Consider the following 18,127-nt stretch of genomic DNA (forward strand, 5'->3'; position numbering starts at 1 on the left):
TGGTTAATTCCAAAAAATAAAAAAAATATTGTAACTATTTTAAAATATTGAAGTTCGTTTTAAACTTTTGATTGAAGTACATTAACTCTTTAACCAGTTAATGATCTTGTGGACTTTTTAGTGGCATCAAGTGGCTCTCCTAAATGGGACGTCATGAGTTTGAGAGTCTTTGTGATTCAGTAGGTTGAGAAAGTACTTAAAAACAAATATTACATTGTATCAAAGTAAGTTGTTGGAAAAAATCTCTTAAACAGATAGTAATCCGTTTTTTTCATATACAATAAAATAACACACGTGTTACTTTGGCCGAGTGGTTAAGGCGTGTGCCTGCTAAGTACATGGGGTTTCCCTGTGAGAGTTCGAATCTCTCAGGCAACGATAGAAGTAAAATTTTTAATTATTTGAAACAATGCAATATTCTTTGGTTAATACAAATCTATTTTGAAATAATGAACTTCGTTTTAAATTTTTAATTGTAGGATATGAACTCTTTAACCAGTAAATGATCTTGTGGTCTTTTTAGCGGCATGAAGTAGCTCTCCGATATAGGAGGTCATGGGATTGAGCCCCATTTGGGAAATATTGATTCTTTGTGATTTAGTAGGTTGAGGAAATAGTTATAAACAAATATTACATTGAAACCGAGTAATTTGTGGAAAAAAAAAAACAAAAAAAAATAATGATCCGTTTCGATTTTTCTTCCATAAAAGAACACAGAAGTTTTTTTAGCCGAGTTGTTAGTGCGTGTGTCTGCTAAGTACATGCGTTTTCCCAACGAGAGTCCAAATCTCTCAAGCAACGATAAAAGTAAATTTTAAATTATTTGAAGAAATGCAATTTTCTTTGGTTAATTCCAAAAAATAAAAAATAAAATCTTGTAACTATTTTAAAATATTGAAGTTCGTTTTAAATTTTTATTGAAGCACATTAACTCTTTAACCAGTAAATGATCTTGTGCACTTTTTATTCGCATGTAGTGGCTCTGCTAAATGGGACGTCATGAGTTTGAGAGTCTTTGTGATTCAGTAGGTTGAGAAAGTACTTAAAAACAAATATTACATTGTATCAAAGTAAGTTGTTGGAAAAAATCTCTTAAACAGATAGTAATCCGTTTTTTTCATATACAATAAAATAACACACATGTTACTTTGGCCGAGTGGTTAAGGCGTGTGCCTGCTAAGTACATGGGGTTTCCCTGTGAGAGTTTGAATCTCTCAGGCAACGATAAAAGTAAAATTTTTAATTATTTGAAACAATGCAATATTCTTTGGTTAATACAAATCTATTTTGAAATAATGAACTTCGTTTTAAATTTTTAATTGTAGGATATGAACTCTTTAACCAGTAAATGATCTTGTGGTCTTTTTAGCGGCATGAAGTAGCTCTCCGATATAGGAGGTCATGGGATTGAGCCCCATTTGGGAAATATTGATTCTTTGTGATTTAGTAGGTTGAGGAAATAGTTATAAACAAATATTACATTGAAACAGAGTAATTTGTGGAAAAAAAAAAAAACAAAAAAAAATAATGATCCGTTTCGATTTTTCTTCCATAAAAGAACACAGAAGTTTTTTTAGCCGAGTGGTTAGTGCGTGTGTCTGCTAAGTACATGCGTTTTCCCAACGAGAGTCCAAATCTCTCAAGCAACGATAAAAGTAAATTTTAAATTATTTGAAACAATGCAATTTTCTTTGGTTAATTCCAAAAAATAAAAAATAAAATCTTGTAACTATTTTAAAATATTGAAGTTCGTTTTAAATTTTTATTGAAGCACATTAACTGTTTAACCAGTAAATGATCTTGTGCACTTTTTAGTGGCATATAGTGGCTCTCCTAAATGGGACGTCATGAGTATGAGAGTCTTTGTGATTCAGTAGGTTGAGAAAGTACTTAAAAACAAATATTACATTGTATCAAAGTAAGTTGTTGGAAATAATCTCTTAAAAAGATATTAATCCGTTTTTTTCATATACAATAAAATAACACACATGTTGCTTTGGCCGAGTGGTTAAGGCGTGTGCCTGCTAAGTACATGGGGTTTCCCTGCGAGAGTTCGAATCTCTCAGGCAACGATAGAAGTAAACTTTTTAATTATTTGAAACAATGCAACTTTCTTTGGTTAATACAAATCTATTTTGTAATAATGAAATTCGTTTAAAATTTTTAATTGTAGGATATGAACTCTTTAACCAGTAAATGGTCTTGTGGTCTTTTTAGCGGCATGAAGTAGCTCTCCGATATAGGAGGTCATGGGATTGAGCCCCATTTGGGAAATATTGATTCTTTGTGATTTAGTAGGTTGAGGAAGTAGTTATAAACAAATATTACATTGAAACAGAGTAATTTGTAAAAAAAAAATCTAAAAAAAAATAATGATCCGTTTCGATTTTTCTACCTTAAAAGAACACGCAAGTTTTTTTAGCCGAGTGGTTAGGGCGTGTGCCTGCTAAGTACATTCGTTTTCCCAACGAGAGTCCAAATCTCTCAAGCAAAGATAAAAGTAAATTTTAAATTATTTGAAATAATGCAATTTTCTTTGGTTAATTCCAAAAAAAAAAATAAAAAAAGAAATTGTAACTATTTTAAAATATTGAAGTTCGTTTTAAACTTTTGATTGAAGTACATTAACTATTTAACCAGTTAATGATCTTGTGGACTTTTTAGTGGCATGAAGTGGCTCTCCTAAATAGGACGTCATGAGTTTGAGAGTCTTTGTGATTCAGTTGGTTGAGAAAGTACTTAAAAATAAATATTACATTGTTTCAAAGTAAGTTGTTGGAAAAATCTCTTAAAAAGATAGTAATCCGTTTTTTTCATATACAATAAAATAAAACACATGTTGCTTTGGCCGAGTGGTTAAGGCGTGTGCCTGCTAAGTACATGGGGTTTCCCCGCGAGAGTTCGAATCTCTCAGGCAATGATAGAAGTAAACTTTTTAATTATTTGAAGCAATGCAATTTTCTTTGGTTAATACAAAAACTATTTTGGAATAATGAAATTCATTTTAAATTTTAAATTGAAGGATATGAACTCTTTAACCAGTAAATGATCTTGTGGTATTTTTAGCGGCATGAAGTAGCTCTCCGATATAGGAGGTCATGGGATTGAGCCCCATTTGGGAAATATTGATTATTTGTGATTTGAAAAATGCAATTTTCTTTGGTTAATTCCAAAAAATAAAAAATAAAATCTTGTAACTATTTTAAAATATTGATGTTCGTTTTAAACTTTTTATTGAAATACATTAACTCTTTAACCAGTAAATGATCTTGTGCACTTTTTAGTGGCATGTAGTGGCTCTCCTAAATGGGACGTCATGTGTTTGAGAGTCTTTGTGATTCAGTAGGTTGAGAAAGTACTTAAAAACAAATATTACATTGTATCAAAGTAAGTTGTTGGAAAAAACCTCTTAAAAAGATAATAATCCGTTTTTTTCATATACAATAAAATAACACACATGTTACTTTGGCCGAGTGGTTAAGGCGTGTGCCTGCTAAGTACATGGGGTTTCCCTGCGAGAGTTCAAATCTCTCAGGCAAGGATAGAAGTAAAATTTTTAATTATTTGAAACAATGCAATTTTCTTTAGTTAATACAAATCTATTTTGAAATAATGAAATTCGTTTTAAATTTTTAATAGTAGGATATGAACTCTTTAACCAGTAAATGATCGTGTGGTCTTTTTAGCGGCATGAAGTAGCTCTCCGATATAGGTGGTCATGGGATTGAGCCCCATTTGGGAAGTATTGATTCTTTGTGATTTGGTAGGTTGAGGAAGTAGTTATAAACAAATATTACATTGAAATAGAGTAATTTGTAGAAAAAAAAAAAAACAAAAAAAAAATAATGATCCGTTTCGATTTTTCTACAATAAAAGAACACACAAGTTTTTTTAGCCGAGTGGTTAGGGCGTGTGCCTGCCATGTACATGTGGTTTTCCCAACGAGAGTCCAAATCTCTCAAGCAACGACAAAAGTAAATTTTAAATTATTTGAAAAATGAAATTTTCTTTGGTTAATTCCAAAAAATAAAAAATAAAATCTTGTAACTATTTTAAAATATTGAAGTTCGTTTTAAATTTTTATTGAAGCACATTAACTCTTTAACCAGTAAATGATCTTGTGCACTTTTTAGTGGCATGTAGTGGCTCACCTAAATGGGACGTCATGAGTTTGAGAGTCTTTGTGATTCAGTAGGTTGAGAAAGTACTTAAAAACAAATATTACATTGTATCAAAGTAAGTTGTTGGAAATAATCTCTTAAAAAGATAGTAATTCGTTTTTTTCATATACAATAAAATAACACACATGTTACTTTGGTCGAGTGGTTAAGGCGTGTGCCTGCTAAGTACATGGGGTTTCCCCGTGAGAGTTCAAATCTCTCAGGCAATGATAGAAGTAAAATTTTTAATTATTTGAAACAATGCAATTTTCTTTAGTTAATACAAATCTATTTTGAAATAATGAAATTCCTTTTAAATTTTTAATTGTAGGATATGAACTCTTTAACCAGTAAATGATCGTGTGGTCTTTTAAGCGGCATGAAGTAGCTCTCCGATATAGGTGGTCATGGGATTGAGCCCCATTTGGGAAATATTGATTCTTTGTGATTTAGTAGGTTGAGGAAGTAGTTATAAACAAATATTACATTGAAACAGAGTAATTTGTAGAAAAAAAAAACAATAAAAAAAAATAATGATCCGTTTCGATTTTTCTACAATAAAAGAACACACAAGTTTTTTTAGCTGAGTGGTTAGGGCGTGTGCCTGCTAAGTACATGTGGTTTTCCAAACGAGAGTCCAAATCTCTCAAGCAACGACAAAAGTAAATTTTAAATTATTTGAAAAATGCAATTTTCTTTGGTTAATTCCAAAAAATAAAAAATAAAATCTTGTAACTATTTTAAAATATTGAAGTTCGTTTTAAATTTTTATTGAAGCACATTAACTCTTTAACCAGTAAATGATCTTGTGCACTTTTTAGTGGCATGTAGTGGCTCTCCTAAATGGGACGTCATGAGTTTGACAGTCTTTGTGATTCAGTAGGTTGAGAAAGTACTTAAAAACAAATATTACATTGTATCAAAGTAAGTTGTTGGAAATAATCTCTTAAAAAGATATTAATCCGTTTTTTTCATATAGAATAAAATAACACATATGTTGCTTTGGTCGAGTGGTTAAGGCGTGTGCCTGCTAAGTACATGGGGTTTCCCCCCGAGAGTTCGAATCTCTCAGGCAATGATAGAAGTAAACTTTTTTAATTATTTGAAGCAATGCAATTTTCTTTGGTTAATACAAAAACAATTTTGAAATAATGAAATTCATTTTAAATTTTAAATTGTAGGATATGAACTCTTTAACCAGTAAATGATCTTGTGGTCTTTTTAGCGGCATGAAGTAGCTCTCCGATATAGGAGGTTATGGGATTGAGCCCCATTTGGGAAATATTGATTATTTGTGATTTGAAAAATGCAATTTTCTTTGGTTAATTCCAAAAAATAAAAAATAAAATCGTGTAACTATTTTAAAATATTGAAGTTCGTTTTAAACTTTTTATTGAAATACATTAACTCTTTAACCAGTAAATGATCTTGTGCACTTTTTAGTGGCATGTAGTGGCTCTCCTAAATGGGACGTCATGTGTTTGAGAGTGTTTGTGATTCAGTAGGTTGAGAAAGTACTTAAAAACAAATATTACATTGTATCAAAGTAAGTTGTTGGAAATAATCTCTTAAAAAGATAGTAATCCGTTTTTTTCATATACAATAAAATAACACACATGTTGCTTTGGTTGAGTGGTTAAGGCGTGTGCCTGCTAAGTACATGGGGTTTCCCCGCGAGAGTTCGAATCTCTCAGGCAACGATAGAAGTAAATTTTTTAATTATTTGAAACAATGCAATTTTCTTTGGTTAATACAAAAACTATTTTGAAATAATGAAATTCGTTTTAAATTTTTAATTGTAGGATATGAACTCTTTAACCAGTAAATGATCTTGTGGTCTTTTTAGCGGCATGAAGTAGCTCTCCGATATAGGAGGTCATGGGATTGAGCCCCATTTGGGAAATATTGATTCTTTGTGATTTAGTAGGTTGAGGAAGTAGTTATAAACAAATACTACATTGAAACAGAGTAATTTGTAGAAAAAAAAAACTAAAAAAAAAATAATGATCCGTTTCGATTTTACTACAATAAAAGAACACACAAGTTTTTTTAGCCGTGTGGTTAGGGCGTGTGCCTGCTAAGTACATGTGTTTTCCCAACGAGAGTCCAAATCTCTCAAGCAACGACAAAAGTAAATTTTAAATTATTTGAAAAATGCAATTTTCTTTGGTTAATTCCAAAAAATAAAAAATAAAATCTTGTAACTATTTTAAAATATTGAAGTTCGTTTTAAACTTTTTATTGAAGTACATTAACTCTTTAACCAGTAAATGATCTTATGGACTTTATAGTGGCATGTAGTGGCTCTACTAAATAGGGCGTCATGAGTTTGAGAGTCTTTGTGATTCAGTAGGTTGAGAAAGTACTTAAAAACAAGTATTACATTGTATCAAAGTAAGTTGTTGGAAAAAATCTCGAAAAAAGTTAATAATCCGTTTTATTCATATACAATACAAAAACACACATGTTGCTTTGGCCGAGTGGTTAAGGCGTGTGCCTGCTTAGTACATGGTGTTTCCCCGCGAGCGTTCGAATCTCTCAGGCAACGATAGAAGTAAACTTTTTAATTATTTGAAGCAATGCAATTTTCTTTGGTTAATAAAAAAACTATTTTGAAATAATGAAATTCATTTTAAATTTTAAATTGTAGGATATGAACTCTTTAACCAGTAAATGATCTTGTGGTATTTTTAGCGGCATGAAGTAGCTCTCCGATATAGGAGGTCATGGGATTGAGCCCCATTTGGGAAATATTGATTATTTGTGATTTGAAAAATGCAATTTTCTTTGGATAATTCCAAAAAATAAAAAATAAAATCTTGTAACTATTTTAAAATATTGAAGTTCGTTTTAAACTTTTTATTGAAATACATTAACTCTTTAACCAGTAAATGATCTTGTGCACTTTTTAGTGGCATGTAGTGGCTCTCCTAAATGGGACGTCATGTGTTTTTGAGTCTTTGTGATTCAGTAGGTTGAGAAAGTACTTAAAAACAAATATTACATTGTATCAAAGTAAGTTGTTGGAAAAAATCTCGAAAAAAGTTAATAATCCATTTTTTTCATATACAATACAAAAACACACATGTTGCTTTGGCCGAGTGGTTAAGGCGTGTGCCTGCTAAGTACATGGGGTTTCCCCGCGAGAGTTCGAATCTCTCAGGCAACGATAGAAGTAAACTTTTTAATTATTTGAAGCAATGCAATTTTCTTTGGTTAATAAAAAAACTATTTTGAAATAATGAAATTCATTTTAAATTTTAAATTGTAGGATATGAACTCTTTAACCAGTAAATGATCTTGTGGTATTTTTAGCGGCATGAAGTAGCTCTCCGATATAGGAGGTCATGGGATTGAGCCCCATTTGGGAAATATTGATTATTTGTGATTTGAAAAATGCAATTTACTTTGGTTAATTCCAAAAAATGAAACATAAAATCTTGTAACTATTTTAAAATATTGAAGTTCGTTTTTAACTTTTTATTGAAATACATAAACTCTTTAACCAGTAAATGATCTTGTGCACTTTTTAGTGGCATGTAGTGGCTCTCCTAAATGGGACGTCATGAGTTTGAGAGTCTTTGTGATTCAGTTGGCTGAGAAAGTACTTAAAAACAAATATTACATTGTATCAAAGTAAGTTGGTTGAAAAAATCTCTTAAAAAGATAGTAATCCGTTTTTTTCATATACAATAAAATAACACACATGTTACTTTGGCCGAGTGGTTAAGGTGTGTGCCTGCTAAGTACATGGGATTTCCCCGCGAGAGTTCGAATCTCTCAGGCAACGATAGAAGTAAACTTTTTAATTATTTGAAGCAATGCAATTTTCTTTGGTTAATACAAAAACTATTTTGAAATAATGAAATTCATTTTAAATTTTAAATTGTAGGATATGAACTCTTTAACAAGTAAATGATCTTGTGGTATTTTTAGCGGCATGAAGTAGCTCTCCGATATAGGAGGTCATGGGATTGAGCCCCATTTGGGAAATATTGATTATTTGTGATTTAGTAGGTTGAGGAAGTAGTTATAAACAAATATTACATTGAAACAGAGTAATTTGTAGAAAAAAAAAAACTAAAAAAAAAATAATGATCCGTTTCGATTTTACTACAATAAAAGAACACACAAGTTTTTTTAGCCGAGTGGTTAGGGCGTGTGCCTGCTAAGTACATGTGTTTTCCCAACGAGAGTCCAAATCTCTCAAGCAACGACAAAAGTAAATTTTAAATTATTTGAAAAATGCAATTTTCTTTGGTTAATTCCAAAAAATAAAAAATAAAATCTTGTAACTATTTCAAAATATTGAAGTTCGTTTTAAATTTTTATTGAAGCACATTAACTCTTTAACCAGTAAATGATCTTGTGCACTTTTTAGTGGCATGTAGTGGCTCTCCTAAATGGGACGTCATGAGTTTGAGAGTCTTTGTGATTCAGTAGGTTGAGAAAGTACTTAAAAACAAATATTACATTGTATCAAAGTAAGTTGTTGGATATAATCTCTTAAAAAGATAGTAATTCGTTTTTTTCATATACAATAAAATAACACACATGTTGCTTTGGCCGAGTGGTTAAGGTGTGTGCCTGCTAAGTACATGGGGTTTCCCCGCGAGAGTTCGAATCTCTCAGGCAACGATAGAAGTAAACTTTTTAATTATTTGAAGCAATGCAATTTTCTTTGGTTAATAAAAAAACTATTTTGAAATAATGAAATTCATTTTAAATTTTAAATTGTAGGATATGAACTCTTTAACCAGTAAATGATCTTGTGGTATTTTTAGCGGCATGAAGTAGCTCTCCGATATAGGAGGTCATGGGATTGAGCCCCATTTGGGAAATATTGATTATTTGTGATTTGAAAAATGCAATTTTCTTTGGTTTATTCCAAAAAATAAAAAATAAAATCTTGTAACTATTTTAAAATATTGAAGTTCGTTTTAAACTTTTTATTGAAATACATTAACTCTTTAAAAAGTAAATGATCTTGTGCACTTTTTAGTGGCATGTAGTGGCTCTCCTAAATGGGACGTCATGAGTTTGAGAGTCTTTGTGATTCAGTTGGCTGAGAAAGTACTTAAAAACAAATATTACATTGTATCAAAGTAAGTTGTTGGAAAAAATCTCTTAAAAAGATAGTAATCCGTTCTTTTCATATACAATAAAATAACACACATGTTGCTTTGGCCGAGTGGTTAAGGCGTGTGCCTGCTAAGTACATGGGGTTTCCCCGTGAGAGTTCGAATCTCTCAGGCAACGATAGAAGTAAACTTTTTAATTATTTGAAGCAATGCAATTTTCTTTGGTTAATACAAAAACTATTTTGAAATAATGAAATTCATTTTAAATTTTAAATTGTAGGATATGAACTCTTTAACCAGTAAATGATCTTGTGGTATTTTTAGCGGCATGAAGTAGCTCTCCGATATAGGAGGTCATGGGATTGAGCCCCATTTGGGAAATATTGATTATTTGTGATTTAGTAGGTTGAGGAAGTAGTTATAAACAAATATTACATTGAAACAGAGTAATTTGTAGAAAAAAAAATACTAAAAAAAAATTAAGATCCTTTTCGATTTTTCTACAATAAAAGAACACACAAGTTTTTTTAGCCAAGTGGTTAGGGCGTGTGCCTGCTAAGTACATGTGGTTTTCCCAACGAGAGTCCAAATCTCTCAAGCAACGACAAAACTAAATTTTAAATTATTTGAAAAATGCAATTTTCTTTGGTTAATTCCAAAAAATAAAAAATAAAATCTTGTAACTATTTTAAAATATTGAAGTTCGTTTTAAATTTTTATTGAAGCACATTAACTCTTTAACCAGTAAATGATCTTGTGCACTTTTTAGTGGCATGTAGTGGCTCTCCTAAATGGGACGTCATATGTTTGAGAGTCTTTGTGATTCAGTAGGTTGAGAAAGTACTTAAAAACAAATATTACATTGTATCAAAGTAAGTTGTTGGATATAATCTCTTAAAAAGATAGTAATTCGTTTTTTTCATATACAATAAAATAACACACATGTTGCTTTGGTCGAGTGGTTAAGGCGTGTGCCTGCTAAGTACATGGGGTTTCCCCGCGAGAGTTCGAATCTCTCAGGCAACGATAGAAGTAAACTTTTTAATTATTTGAAGCAATGCAATTTTCTTTGGTTAATAAAAAAACTATTTTGAAATAATGAAATTCATTTTAAATTTTAAATTGTAGGATATGAACTCTTTAACCAGTAAATGATCTTGTGGTATTTTTAGCGGCATGAAGTAGCTCTCCGATATAGGAGGTCATGGGATTGAGCCCCATTTGGGAAATATTGATTATTTGTGATTTGCAAAATGCAATTTTCTTTGGTTAATTCCAAAAAATAAAAAATAAAATCTTGTAACTATTTTAAAATATTGCAGTTCGTTTTAAACTTTTTATTGAAATACATAAACTCTTTAACCAGTAAATGATCTTGTGCACTTTTTAGTGGCATGTAGTGGCTCTCCTAAATGGGACGTCATGAGTTTGAGAGTCTTTGTGATTCAGTTGGCTGAGAAAGTACTTAAAAACAAATATTACATTGTATCAAAGTAAGTTGTTGGAAAAAATCTCTTAAAAAGATAGTAATCCGTTCTTTTCATATACAATAAAATAACACACATGATGCTTTGGCCGAGTGGTTAAGGCGTGTGCCTGCTAAGTACATGGGGTTTTCCCGCGAGAGTTCGAATCTCTCAGGCAACGATAGAAGTAAACTTTTTAATTATTTGAAGCAATGCAATTTTCTTTGGTTAATACAAAAACTATTTTGAAATAATGAAATTCATTTTAAATTTTAAATTGTAGGATATGAACTCTTTAACCAGTAAATGATCTTGTGGTATTTTTAGCGGCATGAAGTAGCTCTCCGATATAGGAGGTCATGGGATTGAGCCCCATTTGGGAAATATTGATTATTTGTGATTTAGTAGGTTGAGGAAGTAGTTATAAACAAATATTACATTGAAACAGAGTAATTTGTAGAAAAAAAAATACTAAAAAAAAATTAAGATCCTTTTCGATTTTTCTACAATAAAAGAACACACAAGTTTTTTTAGCCAAGTGGTTAGGGCGTGTGCCTGCTAAGTACATGTGGTTTTCCCAACGAGAGTCCAAATCTCTCAAGCAACGACAAAAGTAAATTTTAAATTATTTGAAAAATGCAATTTTCTTTGGTTAATTCCAAAAAATAAAAAATAAAATCTTGTAACTATTTTAAAATATTGAAGTTCGTTTTAAATTTTTATTGAAGCACATTAACTCTTTAACCAGTAAATGATCTTGTGCACTTTTTAGTGGCATGTAGTGGCTCTCCTAAATGGGACGTCATATGTTTGAGAGTCTTTGTGATTCAGTAGGTTGAGAAAGTACTTAAAAACAAATATTACATTGTATCAAAGTAAGTTGTTGGATATAATCTCTTAAAAAGATAGTAATTCGTTTTTTTCATATACAATAAAATAACACACATGTTGCTTTGGTCGAGTGGTTAAGGCGTGTGCCTGCTAAGTACATGGGGTTTCCCCGCGAGAGTTCGAATCTCTCAGGCAACGATAGAAGTAAACTTTTTAATTATTTGAAGCAATGCAATTTTCTTTGGTTAATAAAAAAACTATTTTGAAATAATAAAATTCATTTTAAATTTTAAATTGTAGGATATGAACTCTTTAACCAGTAAATGATCTTGTGGTATTTTTAGCGGCATGAAGTAGCTCTCCGATATAGGAGGTCATGGGATTGAGCCCCATTTGGGAAATATTGATTATTTGTGATTTGCAAAATGCAATTTTCTTTGGTTAATTCCAAAAAATAAAAAATAAAATCTTGTAACTATTTTAAAATATTGCAGTTCGTTTTAAACTTTTTATTGAAATACATAAACTCTTTAACCAGTAAATGATCTTGTGCACTTTTTAGTGGCATGTAGTGGCTCTCCTAAATGGGACGTCATGAGTTTGAGAGTCTTTGTGATTCAGTTGGCTGAGAAAGTACTTAAAAACAAATATTACATTGTATCAAAGTAAGTTGTTGGAAAAAATCTCTTAAAAAGATAGTAATCCGTTCTTTTCATATACAATAAAATAACACACATGATGCTTTGGCCGAGTGGTTAAGGCGTGTGCCTGCTAAGTACATGGGGTTTTCCCGCGAGAGTTCGAATCTCTCAGGCAACGATAGAAGTAAACTTTTTAATTATTTGAAGCAATGCAATTTTCTTTGGTTAATACAAAAACTATTTTGAAATAATGAAATTCATTTTAAATTTTAAATTGTAGGATATGAACTCTTTAACCAGTAAATGATCTTGTGGTATTTTTAGCGGCATGAAGTAGCTCTCCGATATAGGAGGTCATGGGATTGAGCCCCATTTGGGAAATATTGATTATTTGTGATTTAGTAGGTTGAGGAAGTAGTTATAAACAAATATTACATTGAAACAGAGTAATTTGTAGAAAAAAAAATACTAAAAAAAAATTAAGATCCTTTTCGATTTTTCTACAATAAAAGAACACACAAGTTTTTTTAGCCAAGTGGTTAGGGCGTGTGCCTGCTAAGTACATGTGGTTTTCCCAACGAGAGTCCAAATCTCTCAAGCAACGACAAAAGTAAATTTTAAATTATTTGAAAAATGCAATTTTCTTTGGTTAATTCCAAAAAATAAAAAATAAAATCTTGTAACTATTTTAAAATATTGAAGTTCGTTTTAAATTTTTATTGAAGCACATTAACTCTTTAACCAGTAAATGATCTTGTGCACTTTTTAGTGGCATGTAGTGGCTCTCCTAAATGGGACGTCATATGTTTGAGAGTCTTTGTGATTCAGTAGGTTGAGAAAGTACTTAAAAACAAATATTACATTGTATCAAAGTAAGTTGTTGGATATAATCTCTTAAAAAGATAGTAATTCGTTTTTTTCATATACAATAAAATAACACACATGTTGCTTTGGTCGAGTGGTTAAGGCGTGTGCCTGCTAAGTACATGGGGTTTCCCCGCGAGAGTTCGAATCTCTCAGGCAACGATAGAAGTAAACTTTTTAATTATTTGAAGCAATGCAATTTTCTTTGGTTAATAAAAAAACTATTTTGAAATAATAAAATTCATTTTAAATTTTAAATTGTAGGATATGAACTCTTTAACCAGTAAATGATCTTGTGGTATTTTTAGCGGCATGAAGTAGCTCTCCGATATAGGAGGTCATGGGATTGAGCCCCATTTGGGAAATATTGATTATTTGTGATTTGCAAAATGCAATTTTCTTTGGTTAATTCCAAAAAATAAAAAATAAAATCTTGTAACTATTTTAAAATATTGCAGTTCGTTTTAAACTTTTTATTGAAATACATAAACTCTTTAACCAGTAAATGATCTTGTGCACTTTTTAGTGGCATGTAGTGGCTCTCCTAAATGGGACGTCATGAGTTTGAGAGTCTTTGTGATTCAGTTGGCTGAGAAAGTACTTAAAAACAAATATTACATTGTATCAAAGTAAGTTGTTGGAAAAAATCTCTTAAAAAGATAGTAATCCATTCTTTTCATATACAATAAAATAACACACATGATGCTTTGGCCGAGTGGTTAAGGCGTGTGCCTGCTAAGTACATGGGGTTTTCCCGCGAGAGTTCGAATCTCTCAGGCAACGATAGAAGTAAACTTTTTAATTATTTGAAGCAATGCAATTTTCTTTGGTTAATACAAAAACTATTTTGAAATAATGAAATTCATTTTAAATTTTAAATTGTAGGATATGAACTCTTTAACCAGTAAATGATCTTGTGGTATTTTTAGCGGCATGAAGTAGCTCTCCGATATAGGAGGTCATGGGATTGAGCCCCATTTGGGAAATATTGATTATTTGTGATTTAGTAGGTTGAGGAAGTAGTTATAAACAAATATTACATTGAAACAGAGTAATTTGTAGAAAAAAAAATACTAAAAAAAAATTAAGATCCTTTTCGATTTTTCTACAATAAAAGAACACACAAGTTTTTTTAGCCAAGTGGTTAGGGCGTGTGCCTGCTAAGTACATGTGGTTTTCCCAACGAGAGTCCAAATCTCTCAAGCAACGACAAAAGTAAATTTTAAATTATTTGAAAAATGCAATTTTCTTTGGTTAATTCCAAAAAATAAAAAATAAAATCTTGTAACTATTTTAAAATATTGAAGTTCGTTTTAAATTTTTATTGAAGCACATTAACTCTTTAACCAGTAAATGATCTTGTGCACTTTTTAGTGGCATGTAGTGGCTCTCCTAAATGGGACGTCATATGTTTGAGAGTCTTTGTGATTCAGTAGGTTGAGAAAGTACTTAAAAACAAATATTACATTGTATCAAAGTAAGTTGTTGGATATAATCTCTTAAAAAGATAGTAATTCGTTTTTTTCATATACAATAAAATAACACACATGTTGCTTTGGCCGAGTGGTTAAGGCGTGTGCCTGCTAAGTACATGGGGTTTCCCCGCGAGAGTTCGAATCTCTCAGGCAACGATAGAAGTAAACTTTTTAATTATTTGAAGCAATGCAATTTTCTTTGGTTAATAAAAAAACTATTTTGAAATAATGAAATTCATTTTAAATTTTAAATTGTAGGATATGAACTCTTTAACCAGTAAATGATCTTGTGGTATTTTTAGCGGCATGAAGTAGCTCTCCGATATAGGAGGTCATGGGATTGAGCCCCATTTGGGAAATTTTGATTCTTTGTGATTTGCAAAATGCAATTTTCTTTGGTTAATTCCAAAAAATAAAAAATAAAATCTTGTAACTATTTTAAAATATTGCAGTTCGTTTTAAACTTTTTATTGAAATACATAAACTCTTTAACCAGTAAATGATCTTGTGCACTTTTTAGTGGCATGTAGTGGCTCTCCTAAATGGGACGTCATGAGTTTGAGAGTCTTTGTGATTCAGTTGGCTGAGAAAGTACTTAAAAACAAATATTACATTGTATCAAAGTAAGTTGTTGGAAAAAATCTCTTAAAAAGATAGTAATCCGTTCTTTTCATATACAATAAAATAACACACATGTTGCTTTGGCCGAGTGGTTAAGGCGTGTGCCTGCTAAGTACATGGGGTTTCCCCGCGAGAGTTCGAATCTCTCAGGCAACGATAGAAGTAAACTTTTTAATTATTTGAAGCAATGCAATTTTCTTTGGTTAATACAAAAACTATTTTGAAATAATGAAATTCATTTTAAATTTTAAATTGTAGGATATGAACTCTTTAACCAGTAAATGATCTTGTGGTATTTTTATCGGCATGAAGTAGCTCTCCGATATAGGAGGCCATGGGATTGAGCCCCATTTGGGAAATATTGATTATTTGTGATTTAGTAGGTTGAGGAAGTAGTTATAAACAAATATTACATTGAAACAGAGTAATTTGTAGAAAAAAAAAATAATGATCCGTTTCGATTTTACTACAATAAAAGAACACACAAGTTTTTTTAGCCGAGTGGTTAAGGCGTGTGCCTGCTAAGTACATGTGTTTTCCCAACGAGAGTCCAAATCTCTCAAGCAACGACAAAAGTAAATTTTAAATTATTTGAAAAATGCAATTTTCTTTGGTTAATTCCAAAAAATAAAAAATAAAATCTTGTAACTATTTTAAAATATTGAAGTTCGTTTTAAATTTTTATTGAAGAACATTAACTCTTTAACAAGTAAATGATCTTGTGCAGTTTTTAGTGGCATGTAGTGGCTCTCCTAAATGGGACGTCATGAGTTTTAGAGTCTTTGTGATTCAGTAGGTTGAGAAAGTACTTAAAAACAAATATTACATTGTATCAAAGTAAGTTGTTGGATATAATCTCTTAAAAAGATAGTAATTCGTTTTTTTCATATACAATAAAATAACACACATGTTGCTTTGGCCGAGTGGTTAAGGCGTGTGCCTGCTAAGTACATGGGGTTTCCCGGCGAGAGTTCGAATCTCTCAGGCAACGATAGAAGTAAACTTTTTAATTATTTGAAGCAATGCAATTTTCTTTGGTTAATACAAAAACTATTTTGAAATAATGAAATTCATTTTAAATTTTAAATTGTAGGATATGAACTCTTTAACCAGTAAATGATCTTGTGGTATTTTTAGCGGCATGAAGTAGCTCTCCGATATAGGAGGTCATGGGATTGAGCCCCATTTGGGAAATATTGATTATTTGTGATTTAGTAGGTTGAGGAAGTAGTTATAAACAAATATTACATTGAAACAGAGTAATTTGTAGAAAAAAAAATACTAAAAAAAAATTAAGATCCGTTTCGATTTTTCTACAATAAAAGAACACACAAGTTTTTTTAGCCAAGTGGTTAGGGCGTGTGCCTGCTAAGTACATGTGGTTTTCCCAACGAGAGTCCAAATCTCTCAAGCAACGACAAAAGTAAATTTTAAATTATTTGAAAAATGCAATTTTCTTTGGTTAATTCCAAAAAATAAAAAATAAAATCTTGTAACTATTTTAAAATATTGAAGTTCGTTTTAAATTTTTATTGAAGCACATTAACTCTTTAACCAGTAAATGATCTTGTGCACTTTTTAGTGGCATGTAGTGGCTCTCCTAAATGGGACGTCATATGTTTGAGAGTCTTTGTGATTCAGTAGGTTGAGAAAGTACTTAAAAACAAATATTACATTGTATCAAAGTAAGTTGTTGGATATAATCTCTTAAAAAGATAGTAATTCGTTTTTTTCATATACAATAAAATAACACACATGTTTCTTTGGTCGAGTGGTTAAGGCGTGTGCCTGCTAAGTACATGGGGTTTCCCCGCGAGAGTTCGAATCTCTCAGGCAACGATAGAAGTAAACTTTTTAATTATTTGAAGCAATGCAATTTTCTTTGGTTAATAAAAAAACTATTTTGAAATAATGAAATTCATTTTAAATTTTAAATTGTAGGATATGAACTCTTTAACCAGTAAATGATCTTGTGGTATTTTTAGCGGCATGAAGTAGCTCTCCGATATAGGAGGTCATGGGATTGAGCCCCATTTGGGAAATATTGATTATTTGTGATTTGCAAAATGCAATTTTCTTTGGTTAATTCCAAAAAATAAAAAATAAAATCTTGTAACTATTTTAAAATATTGAAGTTCGTTTTAAACTTTTTATTGAAATACATTAACTCTTTAACCAGTAAATGATCTTGTGCACTTTTTAGTGGCATGTAGTGGCTCTCCTAAATGGGACGTCATGAGTTTGAGAGTCTTTGTGATTCAGTTGGCTGAGAAAGTACGTAAAAACAAATATTACATTGTATCAAAGTAAGTTGGTTGAAAAAATCTCTTAAAAAGATAGTAATCCGTTTTTTTCATATACAATAAAATAACACACATGTTACTTTGGCCGAGTGGTTAAGGCGTGTGCCTGCTAATTACATGGGGTTTCCCCGCGAGAGTTCGAATCTCTCAGGCAACGATAGAAGTAAACTTTTTAATTATTTGAAGCAATGCAATTTTCTTTGGTTAATAAAAAAACTATTTTGAAATAATGAAATTCATTTTAAATTTTAAATTGTAGGATATGAACTCTTTAACCAGTAAATGATCTTGTGGTATTTTTAGCGGCATGAAGTAGCTCTCCGATATAGGAGGTCATAGGATTGAGCCCCATTTGGGAAATATTGATTATTTGTGATTTGAAAAATGCAATTTTCTTTGGTTAATTCCAAAAAATGAAAAATAAAATCTTGTAACTATTTTAAAATATTGAAGTTTGTTTTAAACTTTTTATTGAAATACATTAACTCTTTAACCAGTAAATTATCTTGTGCACTTTTTAGTGGCATGTAGTGGCTCTCCTAAATGGGACGTCATGAGTTTGAGAGTCTTTGTGATTCAGTTGGCTGAGAAAGTACGTAAAAACAAATATTACATTGTATCAAAGTAAGTTGGTTGAAAAAATCTCTTAAAAAGATAGTAATCCGTTTTTTTCATATACAATAAA

At 30.9% G+C, this 18,127-nt stretch overlaps 24 non-coding genes across 24 annotated transcripts; all 24 read left to right on the forward strand.

Annotated features, from left to right (window-relative positions):
- Positions 1-296: 296 nt before the first annotated feature.
- TRNAS-GCU lies at positions 297-378 on the forward strand. The gene has a single exon. It is a non-coding gene; the product is annotated as a tRNA-Ser (tRNA).
- Positions 379-1,142: 764 nt separating this feature from the next.
- TRNAS-GCU lies at positions 1,143-1,224 on the forward strand. Its single transcript has one exon. It is a non-coding gene; the product is annotated as a tRNA-Ser (tRNA).
- Positions 1,225-1,990: 766 nt separating this feature from the next.
- Positions 1,991-2,072, forward strand: TRNAS-GCU. The gene has a single exon. It is a non-coding gene; the product is annotated as a tRNA-Ser (tRNA).
- A 766-nt stretch (positions 2,073-2,838) lies between these two features.
- Positions 2,839-2,920, forward strand: TRNAS-GCU. The gene has a single exon. It is a non-coding gene; the product is annotated as a tRNA-Ser (tRNA).
- A 539-nt stretch (positions 2,921-3,459) lies between these two features.
- On the forward strand, positions 3,460-3,541 carry TRNAS-GCU. Its single transcript has one exon. It is a non-coding gene; the product is annotated as a tRNA-Ser (tRNA).
- A 767-nt stretch (positions 3,542-4,308) lies between these two features.
- TRNAS-GCU lies at positions 4,309-4,390 on the forward strand. The gene has a single exon. It is a non-coding gene; the product is annotated as a tRNA-Ser (tRNA).
- Positions 4,391-5,156: 766 nt separating this feature from the next.
- TRNAS-GCU lies at positions 5,157-5,238 on the forward strand. Its single transcript has one exon. It is a non-coding gene; the product is annotated as a tRNA-Ser (tRNA).
- A 540-nt stretch (positions 5,239-5,778) lies between these two features.
- Positions 5,779-5,860, forward strand: TRNAS-GCU. Its single transcript has one exon. It is a non-coding gene; the product is annotated as a tRNA-Ser (tRNA).
- A 766-nt stretch (positions 5,861-6,626) lies between these two features.
- Positions 6,627-6,708, forward strand: TRNAS-GCU. The gene has a single exon. It is a non-coding gene; the product is annotated as a tRNA-Ser (tRNA).
- A 539-nt stretch (positions 6,709-7,247) lies between these two features.
- TRNAS-GCU lies at positions 7,248-7,329 on the forward strand. The gene has a single exon. It is a non-coding gene; the product is annotated as a tRNA-Ser (tRNA).
- A 539-nt stretch (positions 7,330-7,868) lies between these two features.
- TRNAS-GCU lies at positions 7,869-7,950 on the forward strand. The gene has a single exon. It is a non-coding gene; the product is annotated as a tRNA-Ser (tRNA).
- Positions 7,951-8,716: 766 nt separating this feature from the next.
- TRNAS-GCU lies at positions 8,717-8,798 on the forward strand. The gene has a single exon. It is a non-coding gene; the product is annotated as a tRNA-Ser (tRNA).
- A 539-nt stretch (positions 8,799-9,337) lies between these two features.
- On the forward strand, positions 9,338-9,419 carry TRNAS-GCU. The gene has a single exon. It is a non-coding gene; the product is annotated as a tRNA-Ser (tRNA).
- A 766-nt stretch (positions 9,420-10,185) lies between these two features.
- Positions 10,186-10,267, forward strand: TRNAS-GCU. The gene has a single exon. It is a non-coding gene; the product is annotated as a tRNA-Ser (tRNA).
- Positions 10,268-10,806: 539 nt separating this feature from the next.
- TRNAS-GCU lies at positions 10,807-10,888 on the forward strand. The gene has a single exon. It is a non-coding gene; the product is annotated as a tRNA-Ser (tRNA).
- A 766-nt stretch (positions 10,889-11,654) lies between these two features.
- On the forward strand, positions 11,655-11,736 carry TRNAS-GCU. Its single transcript has one exon. It is a non-coding gene; the product is annotated as a tRNA-Ser (tRNA).
- Positions 11,737-12,275: 539 nt separating this feature from the next.
- TRNAS-GCU lies at positions 12,276-12,357 on the forward strand. Its single transcript has one exon. It is a non-coding gene; the product is annotated as a tRNA-Ser (tRNA).
- A 766-nt stretch (positions 12,358-13,123) lies between these two features.
- Positions 13,124-13,205, forward strand: TRNAS-GCU. Its single transcript has one exon. It is a non-coding gene; the product is annotated as a tRNA-Ser (tRNA).
- Positions 13,206-13,744: 539 nt separating this feature from the next.
- On the forward strand, positions 13,745-13,826 carry TRNAS-GCU. Its single transcript has one exon. It is a non-coding gene; the product is annotated as a tRNA-Ser (tRNA).
- Positions 13,827-14,592: 766 nt separating this feature from the next.
- TRNAS-GCU lies at positions 14,593-14,674 on the forward strand. The gene has a single exon. It is a non-coding gene; the product is annotated as a tRNA-Ser (tRNA).
- Positions 14,675-15,213: 539 nt separating this feature from the next.
- Positions 15,214-15,295, forward strand: TRNAS-GCU. Its single transcript has one exon. It is a non-coding gene; the product is annotated as a tRNA-Ser (tRNA).
- Positions 15,296-16,048: 753 nt separating this feature from the next.
- On the forward strand, positions 16,049-16,130 carry TRNAS-GCU. Its single transcript has one exon. It is a non-coding gene; the product is annotated as a tRNA-Ser (tRNA).
- A 766-nt stretch (positions 16,131-16,896) lies between these two features.
- Positions 16,897-16,978, forward strand: TRNAS-GCU. Its single transcript has one exon. It is a non-coding gene; the product is annotated as a tRNA-Ser (tRNA).
- Positions 16,979-17,517: 539 nt separating this feature from the next.
- On the forward strand, positions 17,518-17,599 carry TRNAS-GCU. The gene has a single exon. It is a non-coding gene; the product is annotated as a tRNA-Ser (tRNA).
- Positions 17,600-18,127: the final 528 nt, after the last annotated feature.

Source organism: Ipomoea nil, unplaced genomic scaffold (assembly GCF_001879475.1).
Source record: "Ipomoea nil cultivar Tokyo-kokei standard unplaced genomic scaffold, Asagao_1.1 scaffold1525, whole genome shotgun sequence".
Taxonomy (NCBI): Eukaryota; Viridiplantae; Streptophyta; class Magnoliopsida; order Solanales; family Convolvulaceae; genus Ipomoea; species Ipomoea nil.